At 34.8% G+C, this 27,983-nt stretch overlaps 1 long non-coding RNA gene across 9 annotated transcripts in view; it reads right to left on the reverse strand.

The window, feature by feature from the left end:
• LOC144288567 (uncharacterized) overlaps positions 1 to 27,983 on the reverse strand; it is a 191,833-nt gene that overhangs the window by 102,152 nt on the left and 61,698 nt on the right. For all 9 annotated transcript variants that reach the window (XR_013356520.1, XR_013356524.1, XR_013356523.1 and 6 more), the window contains exon 4: positions 25,112 to 25,185. This is a non-coding gene — a long non-coding RNA (uncharacterized LOC144288567). The remainder of the gene's footprint in view (positions 1 to 25,111; positions 25,186 to 27,983) is intronic.

The following is a 27,983-nucleotide window of genomic DNA, read 5'->3' on the forward strand; positions in this document are numbered from 1 at the left end:
CACTACAAAATGATCAATCTTCTGGACATAATTCAGAAAAAAAATACTCAATTTTTCTAACTCTGCTTAGACTCGTGCATCAAGTTGCAAAGTATTTCTAATGCCTGCTTGGCATCATGTTTGTCAAAAGACAGAAAGAATATGTCTGATATACTTAAATCCCAGTAATATTAAGAGGTTGCTATATTCATTTCACATGTTGCTAGCTTTTTAATGTAATATTTAGATGTAATATTTAATGTAATATTTACGTAATAAGCAATTACATAAGTAGTAATTGTTTCCCTGATACCTGTGATCATATAATAAGACCAAGAATTAAATTAAGGAATGGTCTTATAATATGAAGATCAGATGTTCTGGATAGAGAATTTGGTGAGAAGTCTAAGCACTAATATTCTAATCATAGAATTCTGACTTGGTCAAATCTTGTTCATCTTCAGTCCTCAAAACTAAATTAATATACAGCCAAGGTGAATAATTAAGAAATAATTTACTTTTCTTCTTACTTTAACACTGTAAAAATTCTGTCCCATTTGCTAATTTTTTTATCACCAGAATTTTTGCTCATTTTTCTACTTCTGTAATGGCTGGCCAAGTATGTTTGGGTATCTCTCTTAAATACATATATCACAAAGTCCTTGCTATTTATCAGACAAAGACATACAATGAGCAGGGCATCAGCCCCAAACACCAGCATCTTAGACTGTGAATATCTTCAACTGAAGGAAGAAGTGGGTCATAAAATGCTAATCTATTCAAAGGTATTCCCATACCTTGAAGCAGCCTTTGCAATCATATATGATGCTGTTATTTAAGCACAATACAACTGAAAATAAGGAAATGGATTTTCTGACTTTTTTAGCTTTTTCAAGAAATAAGACTAAATGATATTACATGACAATACCAAATGCTGGTGAGGATGTGGAGCAAAAGGAACTCTCATTCATTGCTAGTAGCAATGCAAATCATACAGTCACTTTGAAAGATAGTATGTTAGTTTCTCATAAAACTAAACATAATCTTACTATATGATCCAACAACTGCACTCCTTGGTATTTACCTAAAGGAGCTGAAAACTTATGTCCACATAAAAACCTTCACACGGATGTTTATAAGAGCTTTATTTATAATTGCCAAAACTTGGAAGCAACCAAGATGTCCTTCCATAGGTGAATAAATAAACTTTGGTATATCCAGACAATGGAATATTATTCAGTGCTAAAAAGAAATGATCTCTCAAGCCAAGAAAGAGATAGAAGAACTTAAATGTGTATTGGTGAAAACATCCAATCTGAAAAGACTACATACTATGTCATTCCAACTATATAACATTCTGAAAAGAGTAAAACAAACAAGCAAACAATAGTCAGTCCTTTCCAACAGCTAAGGAGAAGGTAAGAAATGAATAAGTAGAGCACAAAGGATTTTTAGGGCAGTGAAACTACTCTGTATGATACTATAATGGTGAATATCTGTCATCATACATTTGTCAAAACCCACAGAATGTAAACACTAAGAGTGAATCCTAATGCAAACTATGGGCTTTGTGTGATAATGATGAGTCAGTGTGGGTTCATCAGCTGTAACAAATGCATCACTCTGATGAGGGATGCTGATGATAGAGGAGTCTGTGTATGCAGGGAGTGAGAGAAAGTATGGAAACTGTACCTTTGTTCCATTTTTTGTGAGCCAAAAACTGCTTTATAAACAAATTCTATTTTTTTAAAAAAGACATTTCATTTACTTTCAAAACACTTTCAAAAGTGTTTGCTAAATAAACTTTAGGAAGTTGTAGTGTACCAGTGGGTAGCAGAGAGCCTAGTACTCATATTCATAAATAACAGTGTCTGGAGACATAAAAATCGAGAAAGAAGAAACATGTTATTCAAGATGTTAACAGTGAATTTAAACTCACTGTTTTTCAAATGAGTTTGGGAAACAATTGATTTCTTTATATCAAGCATTTATCATGGCTTTCACGATGTTAAAACATCTTATAAATATCAAATGAGATCTATATCATGCGATATTCTACTAACTTATTTGGTAATAAAGTTGGGTTTTTTGTAAGCATTTCTTGAAATCAGGAACTGAATGAATATGCTTTTGGAAATGTTTTCATTCACTGTGCGGTTTCCATTTGGTCATGAGAACCATCATATTTGATGGATAAAATTTGCTCTGCCAAAATTCTTGGCCATAGAAAAACAAATGAGGCAAAATTCCTACCCTTAAGAAGTTTATCCTCTGTGTGTAAATGGGGGAGAGGGCAAACATTTAACAAAATGTTAACAAAAATCATATAATATAAACACAGAGTACATATTTATGAAATACATATGAAGTTATCATTATTCTAAACCTCAGGTCAGATTGATCTTACATCGCCTGTTCTTATAAATAAAATTTTGTTGGAACACAGCCATGCACATTCATTTATGTACTGTCTATGGCTGCTTTTGCAGAGTTGAGTAGTTGTGACAGGCCATCTGGCCCACAAAGCCTAAAATATTTATTATCTAGCAATTTACAGAAAAAGTTCACCAACTAGATAGATGTAAAAACACACTGTTAGCCATCAGTGCTCTAACTGGCAGAAATTAATGGAGCCTTATGGAAAGTTTGCTAATTAATAGAGAATATTATGGTTTCATAAAAAATTTTGTATGTTCCTTAAAATGCAGCCAATTATTGATGCATTCTAATACAGTAGGATGAACCCTTGGTCAGAAGTTAGGAAATTCACCTCCTTGTTTTCATCACATAAAATTGGCTATTGGATTATAGAATTTAAATTTTCTGCTTGCTCTAAAATGTTATATTTATGTTCATTTTTGACTGACCCCGGCTAAAGCTTCTATGCATGTATTACAGCCACTTGAACTTTTATTGAGAACAAATTATGAACAGTTGTGCTCTGGATGGAGCAGAGTTCCAAAAATAAAAGAAAAAATACTAGACTAAGACTGAGACTTTAGATTCTCCATTTTTTTTTCTTTTATCTCATAGGAGAAACTGATGCTTAGAAAAGAATTCTTAGGTAAAGGGCCAAAGAGGCTTTTTGGAAACTTTTGTATGAGGGATTAGAATAATCTTTAAGTTGTAAGTCCATTAATTCTTTTATGCTTTCAAATAGCAATGAGGGATTTCTCCCCCTATGTGAAAATATCAGATTCACAGTTTTTAATAATCAAAACTCCAGTTGAGTAAAACAAGTGGTTTTATTTACTGAACTTACTGGCAATTGGCTGAACTGTCCATTTATTTAAAGAAATTACTTTGGCATCACAATACTAAATCTGTGTTCTTTTCTCCCTTGGTTATTATGCTGTCACTATTCATTTATTTTCCCTAGATTCAAAGGATCATTGTAAAAGCATGAATAATGCAACTTCATCTATGAAGGCACTCGGATTCTTTAATTAAATTTATTTGCCTGAAGCATATGATATGTTTTAAAATATCAGTAGTAACAGCATGCTACTTTGGGATAATCTAGTGCTTTAATTTTTCTTCTTTCATTAAACACCTCATGATGGAGGAAGAGATTTTCTTCACATAATAAGCTCAAACTAATTTTAAGTCACTAACCAAATAAAGAATTTTTAAACCTGCCTATCATATCTTTCTGAAAGATTTATTTCAATAATCATTCTGCTTTAAGAAGCTAAAATTTGGGTAGGTGGGGGTGGCTTGGCGGTTTAGCACTGCCTTCAGCCCAGGGCCTGATCCCGGAGACCCGGGATGGAGTCCCACATTGGGCTTCCTGTATGAAGCCTGCTTCTCCCTCTGCCTATGTCTCTGCCCCTCTCTCTGTGTTTCTCATTAATAAATAAATAAAATCCGGGGGAAAAAAAACGCTAAAATTTAAGGTTTAAATACAGCACGTTATTCTTATTTTCATCTTGATTCCAATTTTTAAAAAAGATTTTATTTATTTATTTTAAAGAAAGAGGGAGAGACAGCATGAGTGAGAGGGGCTGTGAGAGAGAGAGAGAGAGAGAGAGAGAGAGAGAAAATCTCAAGCAGACTCCACACAAAATGTGGAGCCAGGCTCAATTCCAGGCTCCTGAGATCATGACCTGAGCTGAAACCAAGAGTCAGACACTTAACCAACAGCACCACCCAGGAGCTCCTTGATTCCAATTATTATGAAATTAGAGAATATCTGTTATTTTAACTATAGCAAAAGATTAATATAGACTGATAATCTAATTCCTATCTCATTGTAGTATTTTCTTTATAAAATCCTACTAAAGGCCTAAACTATGCTCCTTTAATAATAGCAGTAAGAGTGATACAGTTAGAACATCCAAGACTGCAAATCCAGTCTGTCTTCTATCTATGCTTTCCTATCATGCCTTGATATATCACCATAGTCTCCCTGGGTCATTTATATCATCTGCTAATTAAATAAATTTGATAACATCTTATATTTTAAAATCCATAAGCCTCTCAGTGTTGAGGAAATTTTTTTTACAGTTCACTTGAGGCTCTGTATTGACACAATTATGCATGTAAAATTCTGTAATTACATATCTTTCATACCCATTTTCCTATAAATGTATTCTGAATAATTCAAGTTTTTACTTAATATTTTATAGCAATAGTCTCTATATGTTCATCAATATGATATCCTTTCTAATGATAACTTTGAAATGCTTAAGCATAGTTTAAATTGGCTCTTATCCTTTCTCCTATCTCAAGGTTCACCACAAACACTGTAAGCATTACAGATATACTTTCTCATGATTTTGTCCTCTTAAATAGGCTATAACTATCAATCATTTTTCTCATTTTGCACAAACCACTTCCTATGCTTGATAAAAAGATGTAAGTGCATAAATCCAAAGACATCAACATATCCTAAACAGGATAAAATAACAGAAAATCATACTTAGAAACATTATACCACAATTTTCAAACAGCAAAGATGTAAGATATAAGAAAATTCTAACAGCAGAGGAAAAATGACACCAAAATTCAAGAAAATAAACATGAGAATAAATGCTAACTTTTCATTAGCAGCAACACAAACCAGAAGGCAATGGAACATATCTTTAAAGGAGAAGAACAACTGTCAATTTAACATAATCTATCTAGCATAAAAGATCTCCAGAATTGAACATAAAACAAAGATAAACAAAGGCTGAGAGAATTTGGCAACTTATTCTTCAGTTTAAAGAGAAATGAGACCAGTTAAACATGTAGGAACAACAAGATCTGAAGATCATTTAAAATGATAAATATTTAGTTAAATATAAAGGAGTTACATTATTTTCAATAGTTTCCTTGAAAGACCTTTGAATTGTAAAACAAAGTCACATTGTATTATTGATATATAGCATACAAATTTTACATATATATTTTTTATTAATATATAAAATGAATGAAAATCATACTACCTAGGATGAGAAGGGGTCAAATGAAAGTAAACCATTGGTAAATTAAAACATAATTCATCAAATGCATCAAATAATTAATATATAGTAAAATGTTTAGTTTAAGATACACATAATCCCTAAAGATTTATGTGAACACACAAACTCACAGAGATGATTAGATATGGAGCTAAGAGAAAAGTTAGAATTGTTTGATTAAAATAAGAGAAGGAGTATCAAGGAAAACACAACAAAAGAAACAAAGATAAACCCTAACAATAGGTCAACCATGCCAATAATTACAATAAATATAAATGGATTAAGAAATCTAATTAAAAGTCAGATATTGGGACACCTGGATGGCTCAGCAGTTGAGCACTTGCCTTTGGCTCAGGGTGTGATCCCAGGATCCAGGATGGAGTCCCACATCGGGGCTCATTGTAGGAAGCCTGCTTCTCATTCTGTCTGTGTCTCTGCCTCTCTCTCTCTCTCTGTCTTTCTCTCTGTCTCTCATGAATAAATAAATAAAATCTTTAAAAAAATAAATAAAAGATATCGCAATGAATTTAAAAGAAATAAGATTCGACTACAGATAGCTGGAAGAGTATACACTTATATAAAGACACAGATTGAAAGTAGAATAGAAAAAATATATGCAAAATAAATACTTATCATGAGAAGGCTGGTATGTATATATATAAAAAAGGAGGACATAAACTTCAACTCTGGGAGTACTATCAGAAAAATGAATGATATTTTACAATGACAAAAGGGCTAATTCACCAAAAGTTCTAACAATTTTAAATGTGTGTATTTAAGACAAAACTTCAGAGAATGTGAAGCAAAACTTGATACAACAAATGGAAGACATGGGCAAACCGAAAGTCGTGGTCAGAGAAATTAACACTTCTTTATTATGAGTTGTTAGATTAGCCCCAAATTGCTAATGATATAAGAAAATAACAATATTATCAACTAACATTGCCAACAAGACATTTATAGAACACTACATCCAGTATAGAACACATATTCTTTTCATTGTATAGAGCATTGTCCAAGATAACCATATTCTAGTCCATCAAACAAGTCTTGATATATTTTTAAAAGGTTAAATAATATAGTGTACATTCTATGACCAAAACATAATAAATATGTAATTAAAACCAGTAAGATCTCTAAGACAATCTCAAAGGATTAAAAAATAACTAAGCTCTAAATAATTCATAGATGAGAGAAAAAGTCACAAAAGAAAATTTTAAATATTTTGAATTAAATGGTAACACAATATACTGTATCAAAATTGCAAAAATGCAGCTTCACGGGTGCTTAAAAGAAAAATTATGGCACCAAATGCTTACACAGCAGATTTAGGTAGATACACAGATAGGCAGATGACCACCTGTGCTTTTCCATGCCTTTTTGGGGAATATAACAATAAATAAAATTCCCTGCCTTCCTAGAGCTTATTACAGAATACATACTAAAAGAATAAAAATAAAAATGTATATGATTTGAAAGTAATAGATGCTACATAAAAAATAATGGATAAAGAAGATATGGTATACACAAACACACACACACACACACACATACATACACACAAACACAACATGGAATATTATTCAGCCAGGAGAAGGATGGAAATCCTGCTATATGTGACAACATGGATGGGCCTCAGGGGCATTATGTAAGAGAAATAAGTCAGAAAAATACAAATACTGTATTATACCATTTATATCTGGAATTTTAAAAAGCCAAACACATAAAAACAGAGAGTAGAATGGTGGTTATCAGGGGCTGGAGGATAGGGAAAATGGGGAGATACTGGTCAAAGAGTACAGACACCCAGTTATAAGTTCTGGAGATCTAATGGATAGTGTGGCAAATACAATTCATAATAAAGTATTTTGTATACTTGAAAGTTGTGAAGAGACTAGATCTTAAATGTTCTCACACTTAAGAAAGAAATGGAAATTATATGATGATATAGAAATGATAGCAAAGGCTATAGTGGTAATTGCTTTGTGATACATAAATGTATCAAATTGACATTATACCTTAATTGCACCCAATGTTATATATTAATTATATGTCAATTAAGCTGGAAAAATCATAAATCAAAAATAACTAAAAAACACACAGAAGGGGGGTGGGGAAAGATGGCAGAAGAGTAGGGTACCCAAGTCACCTGTCCCCACCAACTTACCTAGATAACTTTTAAATCATCCTGAAAACCTACGAATTCGACCTGAGATTTAAAGAGAGAACAGCTGGAAAGCTACAGAGAGAAGAGTTTGCGCTTCTAATAAGTACAACTCATTTTTAGCCATTCTGCACTGAGCAAAATAACTAGAAAGAAGAACTCACCACAAAAGAAAGAACCAGAAACAGTATTCTCTCCCACAGAGTTACAGAATTTGGATTACAATTCAACATCAGAAAGTCAATTTCAGAAGCACAATTATAAAGCTACTAGTGGCTCTGGAAAAAAGCATAAAGGATTCAAGAGACTTCATGACTGAAGAATTTAGATCTAATCAGGCTGAAATTAAAAATCATCTAAATGACATGCAATCCAAACTGGATGTCCTAACGACTAGGGTCAATGAGGTAGAAGAAAGAGTGAGTGACATAGAAGACAAGTTGATGGCAAGGAAGGAATCTGAGGAAAAAAGAAAAACAATTAAAAGATCATGAGGAAAGTTTAAGGGAAATAAATGACAGCCTCAGAAGGAAAAATCTATGTATAACTGGGGTTCCAGAGGGCGCTGAGAGGGACAGAGGACCAGAAAGCATATTTGAACAAATCATAGCTGAGAACTTCCCTAACTTGGGGAGGGAAACAGACATTCAGATCTAGGAGATAGAGATCCCCCTCCCCACTAAAGCCAATAAAAATCGATTAACACCTGGACATCTAATAGTGAAACTTGCAAATTCCAGAGATAAGGAGAAAATCTTTAAAGCAGCAAGAGACAAGAGATCCTAATTTACATGGGGAGAAATATTAGATTAACAACAGACTTCTCTTCTCCACAGAGAGCTGGCAGGCCAGAAAGGGCTGGCAGGATATATTCAGGGTCCTAAATGAGAAGAACATGCAGCCAAGAATACTTTATCCAGCAAGGCTCTCATTCAGAATAGATGAAGAAATAAATAGATCCCCAGATGGGCAGAAACTGAAAGAATATGTGACCACCAAACCAGTTCTGCAAGAAATATTAAGGGGGATTCTGTAAAAGAAAGAGGACACCCAAAGAAATAATCCACAAAAACAGGGACTGAATAGGTATTATGATGACACTAAATTCATATCTTTCAATAGTAGCTCTGAACGTGAATGGGCTTAATGATCCCATCAAAAGGCGCAGGGTTTCAGACTGGATAAAAAAGCAAGCCCCATCTATTTGCTGTCTACAAGAGACTCATTTTAAACCTAAGGACACCTACAGCCTGAAAATAAAAGGTGGAAGAACAATTTACGATTCGAATGATCCTCAAAAGAAAGAAGGGGTAGCAATCTTCATATCAGATAAATTAAAGTTTATCCCAAAGACTGTAGAAAGAGATAAAGAGGGACACTATATCTTACTTAAAGGATCTATCCAACATGAGGACCTACCAAAAATGAATATTTTTGCCCCTAATGTGGGAGCTGCCAAGTATATCAATCAATTAATAACCAAAGTAAAGACATACTTAAATAATAATACACTAATACTGGGAGACTTCAACACGGCACTTTCTGCAAATGACTGATATTCTAAGCAGAACATCTCCAAAGAAACAAGAGTTTTAAATGCTACACTGGACCAGATGGATTTCACAGATATTTACAGAACTTTACATTCAAATGCAACTGAATACACGTTCTTCTCAAGTGCACCTGGAACTTTCTCCAGAATAGACCACATACTGAGTCATAAATCAGGTCTCAACTGATACCAAAAGACTGGAATTGTCCCCTGCATATTTTCAGACCTTAATGCTTTGAAACTTGAACTCAATCACAAGAAGAAATTTGGAAGAAACTCAAACACGTGGGGGTTAAAGAGCATCCTGCTAAAAGATGAAAGGGTCAACCAGGAAATTAGAGAAGAATTTATAAGATTCATGGAAACTAATGAGAATGAAGATACAAATGTTCAAAATCTTTGGGATACAGGGATCCCTGGGTGGCGCAGCAGTTTGGCGCCTGCCTTTGGGCCAGGGCGCGATCCTGGAGACCCGGGATCGAATCCCACGTCGGGCTCCCGGTGCATGGAGGCTGCTTCTCCCTCTGCCTATGTCTCTGCCTCTCTCTCTCTCTGTGTGACTATCATAAAAAAAAAAAAAAAAAAAATCTTTGGGATACAGCAAAATCAGTCCTGAGAGGGAAATACATCACAATAAAAGCTTCCCTCAAAAAATTGGAAAAAACTCAAATACACAAGCTAATCTTACACCTAAAGGAACTGGAGAAAGAACAGCAAATGAAACCTACACCCAGCAGAAGAAGAAAGTTAATAAAGATTTGAGCAGAACTCAATGAAATAGAGACCAGAAGAACTGTTGAACAGATCAACAAAACCAGGAGTTGGTTCTTTGAAAGAATTAATAAGATAGATAAACCATTAGCCAGCCTTATTAAAAACACAAGAGAAAAGACTCAAATTAATAAAATCACAAAAGAAAAAGCAGAGATCACAACCAATACCAAGGAGATACAAACGATTTTAAAAATGTATTATGAGCAGTTATATGCCAATATTAGGCAGCCTAGAAGAAATGGATGCATTTCTGGAAAACCACAAACTACCAAAACTGGAACAAGAAGAAAGAGAAAACCTGAATAGGCCAATAACCAGGGAGGAAATTGAAGCAGTCATCAAAACCTCCCAAGACTCAAAAGTCCAGGGCCAGATGGCTTCCCAGGGGAATTCTATCAAATGTTTAAAGAAGAAATAATGCCTATTCTACTAAAGCTGTTTTTAAAGATAGAAAGGGATGGAATACTTCCAAACTCGTTTTATGAGGCCAGCATCACCTTAATTCCAAAATCAGACAAAGACCACACCAAAAAGGAGAATTATAGACCAATATCCTCGATGAACACAGATTTAAAAATTCTCACCAAGATACTAGCCAACAGGATCAAACAGTACATTAAGAAGATTATCCACCATGACCAAGTGGGATTTATCCCCGGGATGCAAGGCTGGTTCGTTACTTGTAAAGCAATCAATGTGATTGATCACATCAACAAGAGAAAAAACAAGAACCAAATGATCCTCTCAATAGATGCAGACAAAGCATTTGACAAAATACAGCATCCATTCCTGATCAAAACTCTTCAGAGTGTAGGGATAGAGGGAACATTCCTCAGCATCTTAAAAGCCATCTATGAAAACCCACAGCAAATATCATTCTCAATGGGGAAACACTGGGAGCCTTTCCCCTAAGATCAGGAACACAACAGGAATGTCCACTCTCACCACTGCTATTCAACATAGTACTAGAAGTCCTAGCCTCAGCAATCAGGCAACAAATAGAAATAAAGGCATTCAAATTGGCAAAGAAGTCAAACTCTCCCTCTTTGCAGATGACATGATACTGTACATAGAAAACTGAAAAGACTCCACCCAAAGATTGCTAGAACTCATACAGCAATTCGGCAGTGTGACAAGATACAAAATCAATACCCAGAAATCAGTGGCATTACTAGACTAACAATGAAACTGAAGAAAGAGAAATGAAGGAGCCAATCCCATTTACAATTGCACCCAAAAGCATAAGATACCTAGGAATAAACTTAACCAAAGCGGTCAAGGATCTATACCCTAAAAACTACAGAGCACTTCTGAAATAAATTGAGGAAGACACAAAGAGATGGAAAAACATTCCATGCTCATGGATTGGAAGAATGAATATTGTGAAAATGTCAATGTTACCCAGGGCAATTTACATATTCAATGCAATCCTATCAAAATACCATGGACTTTCTTCAGAGAGTTGGAAAAAATCATTTTAAGATTTGTGTGGAATCAGAAAAGACCCCAAATAGCCAGAGGAATATTGAAAAAGAAAACCAGAGCCTGGGCCATCACAATGCCAGATTTCAGGTTGTACTACAAAGCTGTGATCATCAAGACAATGTGGTACTGGCACAAAAACAGACACATAGATCAATGGAACAGAATAGAGAACCCAGAAATCGGCCTTAAACTCTATGGTCAACTAATATTCAACAAAGCAGTAAAGACTATCCACCGGAAAAAGGACAGTCTCTTCAATAATTAGTGCTGGGAAAATTGGACATCCACATGCAGAAGAATGAAACTAGACCATTCTCTTCACCAGATGCAAAGATAAACTCAAAATGGATGAAAGATCTAAAGTGAGGTAAGAATCCATCAAAATCCTAGAGGAGAATGCAGGCAACACCTGTGTTGTTTTGAACTTGGCCACAGCAACTTCTAGCAAGGTACATCTATGAAGGCAGGGGAAACAAAAGCAAAAATGAATTATTGGGACTTAATCAAGATAAAAAGCTTCTGCACAGCAAAGAAACAATCAAGAAAACTAAAAGACAATCTATGGAATGGGAGAAGATATTTGCAAATGACATATCAGATAAAGGGCTAGTATCCAAGATCTATAAAGAACTTATTAAAATCAACAGCAAAGAAACAAACAATCCAATCATGAAATTGGCAGAAGACATGAACAGAGATTTTACCAAAGAAGACCTACACATGGCCAACACGCACATGAGAAAATGCTCCATATCCCTTGACATCAGGGAAATACAAATCAAAACCACAATGAGATACCGCCTCACACTAGCGAGAATGGTGAAGACTAACAAGATAGGAAACAACATATGTCGGAGAGGATGTGGAGAAAGGGGACCCCTCTTGCACTGTTGGTGGGAATGTGAACTGGTGCAGCCACTCTGGAAAAAAGTATGGAGCTTCCTCAAAGTGTTAAAAATAGAGCTATCCTACGACCCAGCAATTGCACTGCTGGGGATTTACCCCAAAGACACAGATGCTGAAACAGCAGGACACCTGCACACCGATGTTTATAGCAGCAAAGTCCACAATAACCAACTGTGGAAGGAGCCTCGGTGTCCATCAAAAGATGAATGGATAAAGAAGATGTGGTCTATATTTACAATGGAATATTACTCAGCCATTAGAAACGACAAAAACCCACCATTTGCTTTGATGTGGATGGAACTGAAGGGTATTATGCTGAGGGAAGTAAGTCAATCAGAGGAGGACAAACATTATATGGTTTCATTCGTTTGGGGAATATAAAAAAATAGTGAAAGGGAATAAAGAGGAAAGGAGAGAAAATGAGTGGGAAATATCAGAGAAGGAGACAGAACATGAGAGACTCCTAACTCTGAGAAATGAACAAGGGATAGTGGAAGGGGAGGTGGGCATGGGTATGGGGTGTTTGGGTGACGGGCACTGAGGGGGCACTTGACGGGATGAGCACTGGGTGTTATGGTATATGTTGGCAAATTGAACTCCTTAAAAAAAATAAACACACAGAAGAGAGGAAAGATAAAAGTCTGGAGAGCATTGTTGTCTTTTAAGCTTTAAATAAGGTCTCAAGCAACGTCTAGCTGAAAAGACCTAAAGGAATGAGGAAGGCATATGGGGAAACATGGGAAAAATCTTTCTGGGAGGGAAAACAGCAAAAGTCATAAGGCAAGAGTGCCTTCAGGTATTCAAGAGCAGAAAACAGACAGTTGTCAGGACAGGTAAAACAAGAGGGAAATAGGTTAAAATACATTCAGGGAGATAGAGAAGCCTAGAATTTGCAGGGTCTGTGGGCCATTCTGAACCTTTATAGCTCTGTGAGTAAAAGGCAGAACCACTGGAGGCTTTTAAGTGAAGTGCCATGATAGGAACTAGAATAATTTGTGTTAAGAAAAAAACTGTGAATCAGGCTGATTGTGGTAACAGGAAGGCCATCCAGTAACCAAAGTTAGAGATGATACAGCACTGGACCAGGGCGATGGTACTTGGAAGTGGGGAGAAGTGACTGGATGTTGGAAAAATTATGAAGGTAGGGAAAATGAAGGAATCAAGGGGTAGTCTGAGAAAAGGACACTGATTTGCAGAAAGTAATAATACATGATTATCTTGAAGATTGCTTCCTGTAGAGTGGGATAGCTAGGTAAGCAGTAGCTGGGAAGGAAGGTTTTTGTTTTGTTTTTGTTTTCTTCTCTAAAGAAAAAAAGTTTGTGAGCCAATGAGAAACTTCCAGTAGGTAACAAAGAGTGAAATACTGATAAGGCAGGAAAGAGAGGGGCAAAGGGATTCTTTGAGGAGGTGAGAGCATTGGGATATAGAACACATTTAGAGCAGGTGTCCTCTGAGAAGCATGGAAAATTCCTCTACAGTAAAAACAGGGAGTCAGCACATATGGGCACAGATGGCTGATGTGGAGCTGGGGATGTACTGTTCTGATGGCTTCCTCTTTTTTTTTTTTTTTTTTGGCAAATAAGAATCAAAGGTCATTATCTCTGAAGAAGAATAGAGTAAAAGATGTTGGAAATTTTAGAATGAGGCTGAAGCATGAAAACATCACTGAGAAGGCAAAAACCCTAAGCATATACTAGATGATGACTGGGCAGGATGAATGGACCACATGAGAACAATGGCCAGGAATTCAAAGTAAGCTTACTCAATATTAGAAAGTGAAATTAACCAGAGGAATCTCTAAGTAATCTCATAGAATTTCTACAAAAGGGAATGGCAATTTTGAGTATCACTTAAGCCTAGAAAACACTATAGCTGTATCATGCAAGGCCATGCCCATTCTTCCTAATTCTTTTTATCTCTTGGCCTGACACTGGAGGGGTCAGAAGCAGCAGCCAGCAAATTGGGAGGAGATGGTTATGGGCTACAAAACAAACCAGGTTTCTCCTGCTAAGACCCCTGACTTTAGGCTTTCTAATCGAAATAGGCCTTACATAGGGAGAAATAAGTAGGTTTAAGTTTGAGATAAGTTAGGAACTACACTGAGTAAGTTTTCAATGAAAGTTTTTAGAAAGACGAGTAGGGCCTGACAAAACTTTGGGACACTCCCAGAGCAAGGGATGTCCCAGATTTGAAGGGATGCTGGATAAAAACATAAAACTATAAATCCCAGTTCCCTAAAATAATAATAATAATAATAAATAAAAATTGTACCTCATTTGCAAATGTAACAAGTTCCAAATCAGCTGACTTTCATGCCAGCCCTTTAAAAGCATGATGTTGGGGGATCCCTGGGTGGCTCAGTGGTTTAGCGCCTGCCTTTGGCCCAGGGTGTGATCCTGGAGTCCCGGGATCGAGTCCGACATCGGGCTCCCAGCATGGAGCCTGCTTCTCCCTCTGCCTGTGTCTCTCCCTCTCTCTCTCTCTATGTCTATCATAAATAAATAAATAAATCTTTAAAAAAAATAAAAAACAAAAAATAAAAGCATGATGTTTTCTCTAGCTGGTAGCAGAGGAAAAAGTAAGACAGATCAAAACATGAGAAGGACTCAGTTGTCATTGCTGGTTTGAAGATAGAGGAACCACGCAAAAAGGCATGATGGTGACTTCTAGGAGCAAAGGCAGTCCCCAGGTGAGAGCAGACCCAGAAATGGGAGCCTCCAATCTAAAGACACTGAAAAACAGGTATGGTTTTAAACTACTAAAGTTTAAAAAAAAAAATTTAAAAATAAACTACTAAAGTTTAGCTACTAAGTTTGGCTAAGTGTGGTAAGTTTGTTACGGCAGCAATAGAAAAACGCAGTTATTTTGACTCACTGAAAGGAGTTGATCTGAAGGCTTGGAATATTTTTCTTTTGTTAGAGTGAAAGAATACAGAATTTGGTTTGAATCTCTGCCACACCATTAACTAGTTCAACCTTACCCTGAGATTCTTTGTGTTGGTTTCTATTTGATAAAACATGGATAATAAAAAAAAAAAAACATGGATAATAATATTTATCTTGTAACATCACGGTAACGATAGACAAAAAGTAAATACTTCGCACAAAGCTCTAAACACAAAATGCAATAACATTCATAATTATTAATATTAATGAGGATCATCTCCTAAAATAATACACTTTCTATCTCCCCTAAATACCTCTTCAAATCCAATGTTCCAACTCAAGCAGAAGCTCCGGTGTTCCACATTTGTTTCAAGGATTTTCACACTCCATCTAATAACACTGAAACATGCTTTTTGTCAGTCCTTTGGTCCTTTAATACCTTTACTGCATCAATCATCCTATCTTTCCACTTCAGTTATTTAATATCTTCTGAGCTCTTTGTTAATCGTTAGTGTATCACTGACATTCATAACCCATTTAATTTAGATTTTAAATATGCCAAGACTTCCAATGAGGACGCTGATACCTTTTTACCTGTCATTAGTTTCTTTATGGCTAAAATCTCATCAGGAACTCTGCCTTGGAATATTTTTTTAATGTTTTTCAGTTAGAAATTTACATGGCTAACTGAATAAAACTGTCAATTGTGATGCACCTTATTTTCTTAACAACTAAATCATATTTATTGTAGGACAACACTAGTGAAAAGTTCTGTGATAAAACATTCTCAAAGATTCAATAATTTAATCACATATTTTGATGGCTTATTTAATAAAACTGTGTATAATATTCATTTTTTTTCTTTCTCTTCATTATTCCTCCTTATTGGATCCTTCACAACACAATTCAGTCGACGAAGTCACATGATTTGCAGATTAAAGATGCAATTATTGTTCAGGGTTGACTTTACCACAGGGTATGTGGAAATGAATATCAAAATGCAGTTTTGAGTGAAATAGGAATATTTGCTGATCCACTGCAAGAAGTGAACATTTTAAGCCATGATTTTGAATCTTAGGTACCTTGAATGTAATTTAACATTTACTGGCATGGTCCCTGGCATGGTCACTCCTCAGATTAGATCAATAGTGCCAGGGAGAAAAATGAATTACAAGTGAAAACAATTTTTTTAGCAAGTTCACAATATAAACTTGCCTATCCAGACAGTTAAATAGGGGTATTTGTCAATGTGTTGTTCTCTTTCATGTGCTTGCTGTTAACTACTAATTCTCACTCTCTCCCTCAATCTATTTTCCCATCTCTCTATCTTTCCATTCTCTCTTTCCCTCCTCTAATCCTTTGTTTTTCTGTTGCTCTATGTTCCTACTTCCTCCCTACCACACTTCTCTCACTGTTTCCTCCCACCACTTCTGGCTGCCTGGCTTTTTTTTTCTCTCTCTCTCTTTTTACCCTCCCCATCCCTACCCCTTTCTTTCTCTCTTCCTTCTCTTTACTTTCAGGTTCATTTTCACCCAGTGTAGAAATAAAAGTCTTGTCAAGCCTGTCTACTCCATGTTTTATCCATGTATGTCACAACTGGAATATATGACTTTAAATCATTTAATACTTTCATCTGTTTAGCTTCTTGACTAAAATAGTAGTAAGGAGTCTTGGAAACATATCGCTGTGTATTTTTCTGTTCCCCACTCCAAGGCTCTGAGTTCCAGGCTGCAGTAGTTTTATAGAGTGTGTTATACAGTCTCAAACAGGACTATACTAAATTATTGTGGGATCACCTCCTTCCTGGGTTTTGCCATTCCTCACAGTTTCAAAAGAATCCATTCTTGCTCTAATTAAATAATTGTTGCTTAAACAGCAGCACCCACTTTCCAACTGAAGGCATTTTTTTTCTATAATGTATGTTAAGAATTGTGAAGGACCTAGTATTTTATCCTCCTTTCAAGCTAGTAAGTTAGCCTGCTACAGGATCATGAATGCTGGCAGAAAACTGAGACTCCTGGGCCAGAGATAAAGGCCACTTTACTTTTCACAGCAAGAACAGTAACCAAACTGTCAGTATTTCTCTGAGTTTCTGAGCCCCAATTCCCACACAACAATGCAAAGAGGGCCAGATGACACACACACAATAGATTATATTCTAAGAGAGGAACTCTCAGATTAAGGATCCTCAGTCCTTTATCATTGGCATTAAGTATGTTTGAAAAGTTTGCACTTTTCTTTGGAAGAAGGTACTGTCTCCATCTTACTAGGTTATTCAGTATACAAATATCCTTGCAAATACAAATATCCAGACCAGTGATGGTGTATCTGCTCACAAGATGACAGAAACATGAAAGACCTGTAGAGAATTGACACCCAATATGTACTGAAGTCAAAGCTAGTAAAAAGAAATAAAAGCCTATAATTTTAAGCTGTTTTGTATATCAAGCAAGTCCTCTGAAGAAGTGATTTCTTTGAGAAAAATAATTAGATGTACATTCAAAATTCACAACATTCTAATCAAATTTCATATTTTTTTGAACCACATCTCAAGTCACTACAACTTAGCACGTTTTTTGAAAAATTTTCCAATTATTAAACTGTGGATGCCAAACAATGGTTAAAAATACAAGTTAGATATCTCAGATGTTTAGCTTTATAATATAGACTACCAAGTTGTTTTTTTTTTTTTTACTACAAAGGTTTCTAGAAAATAAAATATATAGTTACTGACAATTCTTCAGCATTTGTTTCGTATTATGATGAGTTAGTCCTGACTTACAGAAAATGTAACAAAGTGATCCATATTGCATACACCATGGTCACAGTCTACTAGAGAAGGCTGATGTCTAAAAAGATAATTTGTGATATCCTTGTAGATAAGTAGTCATTGTGGTACAAAGATATCAAGAAAAGTTGGATCACAGAATGCATTTTTGCGGAAATAATTACTGATGTACATCTAAGAAATAAATAAATATTAATATTACCCAGATAAATTCAGAGTGACTCTTTGGTCATACCAGTCTACTTATAAACCCATCAAAGCATTCTTCATTTCTGTTAGTTTTCCTTTAAAATATTATTTCTAGCACTTCTTTTTGCTTCTTTTTTAGATTGCACATCAATCTCTCAAATTGCCCATCTGAACTTACACGTTTCTACCTTTTCCAGCATAGCCCTAAATATATTAATCATAGTTATTTTAAATTCCCTGTCTGATAATTATAATATCTTTCCTATATCTGAGTCAGGTTCTGATGACTGTTTTGCCTCTTCAGACTGATGGGTTTTATTGCCTTTTGTTATGCCTTGTAATTTTACTAAAAGCCAGAAATGAATATTGGGTAATAGGAATTGAGATTAATAGGTCTTTACCATGAGAAGTTATGTTAATCTGGCTAAGAGCTGAGTGGTCCTTAATGTCTGTTGTAGCTATAATCCCAGGGGCTTCAAATTCCTCTAAAGTCTGTTTGTTTTTCTCGTATCTGCTGACTTGGGATTCCCTAAAAACTTCTTCTTAAATAGACATTGGGCCTTACAACTCTCTTTGGAAAAATGTCTATCAATGTCTTCTATCCATTTAAACTGAATTATTTATTTTTTTGGTGTTTAGTTTCTAAAGTTCTTTATATATTTTGGATACTAACCCTTTCTTAGATACTTCATTTGCAAATATCTTCTCCCATTCTGTAGGTTGTCTTTGAAGTTTTATTGATTGTCTCCTTCACTATGCAGAAGCTTTTTATCTTGATGAAGCCCTAATAGTTTATTTTTGCTTCTGTTTCCCTTGCCTCAGGAGACTTATCTTGTAACAAGTTGCTATGGTAGGATGTCAAAGAGGTTACTGTCTACGGTCTTATCTAGGATTCTGAAGGTTTCCTGCCTCACATTTAGGTCTTTAATCCATTATGAATTTATTTTTGTATGTGGTGTAAGAAAGTGGTCCAGGTTCATTCTTTTGCATGCTGATATCCAGTTTTCCCAACACTATTTATTGAAGAGACTCTTTTCCATTGGATAGTCTTTCATGCTTTGTTGAAGATTAACTGACCATATAGTTGTGGTTATAGATATGTAAATTTAACACTGTTTATATACTACTGTATTTGCTTCAATTATTTTTTCACATAAGTTTTTTTTTAAAGTAAATTGCAGTTATTATGACATTTTACACCTAAATAATTCCTTCTATATTAGTAGTACTATCATCTTACTTGAAAAAAACTAATAATAACCCCAAAATAATATCTAATGACCAGCCCATGTATACATATTCCCAGGAGCTCCAACCAATACTGTCCATTAGTTTATAAACCAGTAATCAATTATGACTTATGCCTTGTGTTTGGTTGTTATAGCATTTGAATTCATTTTAATGTAGAATGGACCAACTTTTTTCTTGGCATCCACTACTGAAGATAGAAGGCAAGCTGTCCTATGAATGTTTTAACTTTGGATTTTCCTGTTTGTGGTCCTGTATTAAATTTATTTCTTGGTTGTCTACCTTTTCTATAAACTGGAAATTATACCTAAAATTAGTCTTTATTAGAACTATTTGGTAAGAATACTTCACAAATAACACAGGGATCATATTATATTGTGTATCATACTGTGTGAGAAAGCATCTAAAGCCAATAGTCCTGCTATTGGTAATGCTATACTTGGTCAGTTTTACATTAGGAAGAGCCAGCACTCTCCATTGAAGTACTCTTTTCCTATGGCAACCAACAAGTAGTCTGTTCCTCCTCATCCCTTACCATCCTTTTCCCTTTACTCAAAGGGAAAACTGCTCAAGTTCTTACTTTCCCCAGCTCATCCCAAGTACAGTTGTTTAGTTCCTAGTCTATTACTTAGTTCTATTTTAGCTGAAGAAGAGGACATCTTATCTAATTCACATAAAGGTACAGGGCAGTGTAGGGCAATAGTAGCTCTAAGAATTACATATCCTGACTACCAATTTGGAAAAATCACCCTTTTGAGAGGTAGAAAATAAATTTGTGTGGGAGTAGGGAGAAAGTACAGATTCAAGTAAAATATATTTAGCCTAAATGAAAAATGACGGAAGCCTTAAATATATGAGGAGCTATAAAAATTGGGCATGAGAGAGAGAACTTAAGAAATTTTTAGGTGGTAAATGGAGAGGAATCTCAGATTTCTGGAGGCAAAAATATTTATATTTGAAGTTAACATTAAATATCTTTCCATCTTTCTAGTGAAACAGAAATAAAATATTGCACAGAATAAAAGAAGAATTTCTGAGTGAATCATAAATAGTGTATTTGTGACATTAATTTTAGGTTTATTAATAGCTTTAAATTACAATGAAAAGTAACTGCAGTCACTTCAAGTGCAGAATAAGGCATAGTCATGTAGGTTTTCTTATTCATAGAAGAACCCCAAATAAAGAACCAGGCAAAACTGTGGAAGAGATAAGTTGCATCAGACACTTGCTAAAAATGGCAAGGAAGATGTTATTCAAGACTACTGCAATAGGGGAGAGAGCCCAAACTTAACTGTTCTGAAATAAAGGCAGAAGGATATTTCTAAAAGCTGGAGTAAGAAAATGGAAAAGTACTAGAAGACCCTGAGGAGGGGGCAAGGTTTGCTCAATGTCATTAGGCTGTCTGCCTTTCCTACTTGTCACTTGCAGAAGTTGGGCTCCACCCTCACACACAAGCCCTCTCTTTCTTAAGGATTACATTACAAATGGATGGCTCCTTAAGAAACACAGTTTCTGGGTTATAGAAGATTTACATCTCAATAAGGGAGAGAAAGACTTACACCTGCAAGTTTTCTGAAGTAAAGTCTTAAAAAAAAAAAAAAAAAAAAAGGAGGTCAGAGGCTTTCAGTCAAAAAGAAACCTGTAAGAATAAGGCCACCTTAGTCAAAACTTACTCAAGAAATAGAGGCCAAAAGTAAAATAAGTTGTCTGGAATGAGACCTTCCAAACATAAATAATGTAATTTGCATTTCTGTGTTTAGATCTGCATTAGTAAAATACCATAAAGTAAATGAAAACACATTTTTTATAATGAGAAAGACAAATGGCATTCAGAAAGGAAGATGATCTCCTGATTTTCAATTTAAAAATTTTGTAGCTACTAATTCGCCTTGAAAGACTTTAAGCTTAAGCAAACTTCAGAAATATGCCAAGCCTGACACTGTGTTCAAACATGGAGACAACTGTTCCTTGTATCCATGAGGCAGAAATAGTCATTTGACATAATCTTTTGTAATTATTGGAGTGGATTTTCTCAGTACAATCATGTGCTTTCTGTCTCTGCTCTAGATGAGCATAGGTGATTTGTACGGTGAGATTGTGATAGGGAAACAAAACAACCAGCTAGACAAAGGTAGTTAGCCATGACAAGAAAACCTCTCCTAGTATCAAAATTAAAGTATGACATCAAGCTAATAGCTAACTTGAGGGTATTTGTATTTTGTAATGGCAGATAAAATTAATTTTTTAATGTTTTATTTTAATTTCCTAAGACAAGCTATTATATCCTAAATTGTGTCCTCTCAAAAAAAGATATGTTGCAGTTCTAACCCCCAGTACCTTAGAATGTGACCTTACTTGGGTTTTTGAAAAAGTAATCAAGTTAAAATGAGGCCATTAGGGTGGGCCCTAAATCAATTATGACTGATGTCCTTATGCAGAGGGATAAATTAAGAAAGAGATAGCAATGGGCATAGAGGAAAGACAATGTGGAGAGACACAATGAGGAGACAGCCATCAACAAGCCAAGCAGAGAGGCCTGGAATAGATCTTTTCCTTGTAATAAACGACACTCAAAAAGAATCAACTCTGCTAATATTTTCATTCCAGACTTCTAGCCTTTAGAAATGTTAGACACCAAGTCTGTTGTTTAAGCCACCAAATATACGGTTTAAACTAGTAATCAATCAATGATTGATTACTAGCAAACTAATACAAGAGTGTTAAGACTGAAAAAAATTGTATTTTTTTAAATTTAAAAATTTAGTATTTTCTCACTAAACTATAGGTTGAAAAAAGTTTTGCTTCTCACATTCCACTGAAATTTGTGCCATTTTTTTAATGTCTATTTATTTTAGTAGTTTTCAGTAAGTTGTTTATTCAAAACAGTTTTAATCTGGTTTCTAAAAATGAAACTATCATTATTCTTGGGATTTAGTGTAAATAAATATCTATTCCCAGGTTGAGTCAGAATTTTAAATTCTTTTTAATTGACTCGATAAGAACTTGGGTAATACACACACACACTCACCTCTCTAAAGCATTGGTAAACAATAAATATGCCCAAGTCCACACAAAATAATTAACTTTTCTATCATATGATACAAAAAGCCCAACACAATTCCTCTTTCACATGTGAAAACTCTGATCCTGGAGATTCATGTTGCACATTTAAATGCTTATCATCTTTGAGAACCAAAGAAAGCTTAGGTATGTAGTGTTACTCAGTAACTTTACAAAGAATATATACACGTGTTTAATTTATATAGTGTATATGAATTTATGAACACCTTTATATTTAAAACTCAAGAAAAATTATGCTTAATATATAAAAGTTTAGAAAATTATTGAAAAATACAGCTTTACCTTTAAAATAGCTGTCAAATCAACTACTGCATTTTTCATAATGCAATCTAATTTTCACTTCCTATTCTGAATTTGAAAGATTCACAAATTATTCTAGCTTGTTACCAAAAGAGAAAAAATAAAAAACTCAACCCACTAGTACTAAATTATGATTCTAATCATTCCTTAAAAAAAGTCTAGAGGAATGCACTTTTAATAAAGAAAATGCCAGGTATACAAATTGTTTAATATTCAAAGTCCCAATGTTATATTTCCTTCATAAATGATACTGCTTTGGGGTTTATCTTACTTCCTAATGTTCTTGATAGATCCTAAGGATATCGCAGAAATCTAAATTTTGAAATCTTTAAATAGATGAAAGCCAATCATAAATAATGTATTTTTGCATTTAGATAAGAGATTCTGCTTGGCTATTTTAAAGTTAAAAAACAGAATCTATTCTGCTTAGGTGTTATTGCAACAAATCAAATACCAATCATCATTTTGCTTTTATTTTGCTATTTGTCATCAGGACACCTGACCATAAATGATACCTAATAATTTCTGTCAGTGACAGACTAATTGGTTTTCTCTATATCTCATTTTAGAATGTTTAAAGTGCCACACTGGGCTAGAAATCCTACTATCTGTTCTCGGACAGTGTTTCCAAAGCATATTTTATAGGAGAGTTCTGAGAAGCTGAGGCAGCTTGTATACACTTGTGACCACACACCCCCACCCTTCTTCCCAATTCCCTCTAGCGAATAACAAAACCACCAAGCCATACGTGATGTCAAAGCCTGCATCTCTATGAAGACAGAGGCTGGTTTGCCTTGACTTGGTTCCAGGGAACAGAGGAGGCCATGCGTCTTGCCTTGGAGCCTTTGCTTCTACTGTTCCTACCCCTCTAATATTCCTCCCTAGAAAGTCACTTGGCTTAACCTCTCAATTCCTTCAACTTTTTTCTCACATTATCTCCTCTTCGAGGAGAATAAACCTAACCACCCTATTTAATACAGCAAACTCTCCCTTCCTAGCATTTGAGGTTTCCCTTAACAGCTGTAATTTTTCATCTGATAGCATTTATCACTTTTAACATACTGTGTAGTTTTAAATTACAATATACCTAATGTTTTTATCACCCTTAAACCCTGATAGACATATACTTCATGCAAGAGGTAATCGTTATCTGTTCGTTTCCTAGTATATTCTGTGTGCTAGAAATACTGTCTGATATATAGGAGACATTCACTAAACATCTATGAATGACTGAATAAATGAGCAGCTACAAAGGAGAGTACCTGCTATTCCTTGCTGCCTAGATAAACAACCAACAACCCTAACCCCCTGTGAATTCTTTGAGAAGCTAAGAGTCTGCATTTACCTATATGCTATGGATGGAGAGAAGCTGCTCTTTTGAGCTGAAGAGCTCCTGGATTCTGCAGTAGAGACAATTGCTTTGCCAGACTTCTAGCCAACAAATTAAAAAGGTAACACATGGGACACCTGGGTGGCTCAGCAGTTGAGCATCTGCCTTTGGCTTGGGTGTGATCATGGAGTCCCAGGATTGAGTCCCCTACCGGGCTCCTTGCATGGAGCCTGCTTCTCCTGTCTCTGCCTCACTCTCTGCCTCTCTCTGGGTCTCTCATGAATAAGTAAATAAAATCTTAAAAAAAAAAAAAAAAAAACCTGTAACTCACTTAAGGGTACTCAGTTACCTAAAGGAGAAAAATCAAACTGAAAGTCAAGAATGAGGCACCTCCTACTGAGAAAAGGGCAGAAAAGAGTATTACACAGCAAAATAAACAAAATAAAATAAAGAGGCCACAAAAAATGCTGAAAAGCAAAATCATAAGCATAGACTCTACCCTACTCTTTCAAAAAATAATAAAGATTTCCCTCTCATTTTATGAATTCTGCATTACCTTTACATCAAAGCCAGCAAAAGACATTACATACATCAAAAGGAAACTACAGATAGATATCCCTCATGAACACAGATGTAAAATGTCAACCAAATATTGGCAAATTAAATTTAATAATATGTTAATAATATGCCCAATGACCATGTCAGATTTATCTCAGGAATACAGGTTAATACAACATTCAAGAGCAATGGATGCACTTCACTGTTTTCAGACTGGAAAATTAAAAAAAAAAAAAGGCGGGGGGAGAAAAACTTAACCATCTCAATAATTGTAGAAAAAGTATTTACCAAATTCCAACATTCATTCTTGATTTTTAAAATTTCTCATCACTCTAGTAATAAAAGGGAATTTTCTGCACCCAATCAAGAACATCTATGAAAAAAACAATGCTAACATTATATTTAATGTTGAAACACTGAATGCTTACCTATACTTCAAGATCAAGGTGAGGATATCTGCTCTTACCACTTCTATTCATCTTAATAATAGAAGTCCAAACCACTGCAATAGGGAAAAAAATGGGACAAAATTTCATAAATATTGAAAATGAAGAAATAAAACAGACTTCATTCACAGATAACATGACCATACCCAAAGTAAATTATAAGGAATGTGCAAAAACCTACTAGAATTATTGAGTAAGTTTAGGAAGGTCAAATATTCAAGGTTGGTATGCAAAAATTAACTTATTACGATAAACTAACCATAAAATTGGGAGTTGAAAATAAAAAATACCATCCTAGAGATAATCTTAAAAACATGTGAAAGGTAGATACATTGAAAATTATTTAAAAATTTGATAAAATTACTAAAAGACCAAATAAGAGTATCACTTGAATGGGAAAATAAATTAAAATGGCAATTCTCCCTAATTTAATATACTGATTCCTTGCAATACTTTTCAATATCATAGCAAGGTTTTTTGCATAAATTAACCAACTGACTCTAAAATGTATATTGGGAAGACAAACTGGAATAGCAAAAATAATTTTGAAATAAAAATCTAGGACAGACTTCCCAATTTCAGAATTATTATAAAGCTATTATAACTTTAAAAATGTGGTTTTAACAAAAAAGAAACACATAGGATCATTGGAAGAGAATTGAGAATCCAGGAAAAAAAAAAAAAAAAAACAAACTCTTCTATTCATGGTCGATTGATTTTTAACAAAGATGCCAAGGTAATTCAATGAATAAAGAATTGTCTATTCAACAAATGGCACTGAGACAATTATATAACCATAGACAAAAAGATAAATCCAGCCTCTTAACTCTCAACATATGGTAAGATTAACTCAAAATGGATCATAGACCTAAATGTAAAATCTAAAACTATTTTAAAAACAGGGCAAAAATGTGAATGATGCTTTACCAAGGAATATTTACAAATGTCAAATAGGCATATGAAATTATGTTCCACATCATTAGTCATCAGAAAAATGAAAATTAATACAATGAGTTGCCACTAAAAGTAATTTAGAATGGTTAAAATTAAAAAGAACTAAAATACCAAGTTTTGTCAAGAATATGCAGCAACTGCAACTCTCATACATTGCTGGCAGGAATGCAAATTACAGTCATGTTGGAAAGCAGTTTGGCAGTGTCTTATAAAGATAAACATGCATTTAACATACAACCCAGCTATTGCACTCATTGGAAAAATGAAACATCTGTCTACACAAAAAATTATACTTGAATGGTCACAGCAGATTTATTCATAATAGGATAAAACTGAAAACCATCCCAAGGCCTATGAATTGGTGAGTGGGTAAACAATGGTGAAACATCTATTCAACACCATCAATCAAAAAGGAATCAAAGCAATCAAAAGAACCTAGCTATTGATACGAACTACTGTTATACACACAATACATGAGTATTTACAAAGATAAATCTTTAAAGCATTATGCTAAGTGAGAAAAAGTCAGACTCACCAAAAGCATATATAGTATGATTCTAATTATATATTCTATATAAGACAAAACTGTAACCACAGAATAAACTGATCAGGGGTTAACTGGTTCTACAGGGGTGGGGTGGGGGGGATGAATTGTAACTAGTACATTTAATTTTAAATAGTGAAGCAAATGTTCTTAAACTTTCACAAATTATTGAATGAAATTGTGTCCAAATTATAACCTATAAAACTGATTTTGAAAAATTTGGAATATGCAATGGAAGTATCCCTCCCTGTCCAAACTCAAATTACAGAAACTCATTATCGGAATGTAGGGACCTGCATTTCACAAAGAGCTACTTTCTGAAAGAACATGGAGCAGAAGAGCACTGGCAGCCTGGAGAAGAACAGCGTCCTGTGCCAAGCGGCCTTCCCGTTAGCACCCTCTCTGGAATGTACTTCCCTTGCAAAATTTCTTCCCCACAGCAGAGCATACGGGGCCTTCACCCAAACACTTTCAAAAATATCTGGCAGTCTGCTCTGTGCCCTGCTCCTACCACCAAAATATTCTCACAGATTTTTCAAAGAAAATTCATAGGATCCTTCACAAAGGAAGCGGTATTTTCCTTCCAAGAGCTCCATAAACTATATGCCTCCAACTAAAACTTTTTAAATTCAATGCTGAATTATTATTTTTATTTATATTTATCTATGCTATTTTCACTACTCCTTGTTATTAAACCTATTTCTGGGGATTATATTTTGTAGCCTCACAATGCTTTGATACAGTGGCATTGACCCAACAGCAGTACATAAGGATTCATTTTCAAATAAAGCATATTCCAGCATTTTCTGTGATTGTGTGTCTTTAGGAACTTCTTCCTATAATCCAAACTATTAGATATAACCATCTTTTCTTACAAAGTAATATTTCTTATTACCTTAAGTCTGAGAATTTAATAACATTTTTGATTGGTTTAGATTAAATTTGAATTCTATTATAGACTAAGAAGGAGAAAAGTATATGTGTGAGTGTGTATATGGATCCTTATTTACAAATTATATCACATACCTATTAGATTATCAATTATTTGATCATTCATTACAAGGTCTCCTGTTATTATGAAAATCATCATTATGAGTATGTTTTGGTGATTTTTTTTTTCTTCCATCTTTCCCTCCTTTTTCTAGCTCCTTGTTTGCTAAAGAAATAATTTAAAAACTCAAGAAACCTGGGACACCTGGGTGGCTCAGGGTATGAGCATCTGCCTTCAGATCAAGACATGATCCCTGGGTCCTGGGATCAAGTCCTGCATCAGGCTCCCCACAGGAGCCTCCTTCTCCCTCTGCCTTTGTCTTTGACTCTCTCTCTGTGTCTCTCAGGAATAAATAGATAAATAAA

The sequence above is a fragment of the Canis aureus genome, chromosome 18 (assembly GCF_053574225.1).
Source record: "Canis aureus isolate CA01 chromosome 18, VMU_Caureus_v.1.0, whole genome shotgun sequence".
In the NCBI taxonomy this organism is placed as follows: Eukaryota; Metazoa; Chordata; class Mammalia; order Carnivora; family Canidae; genus Canis; species Canis aureus.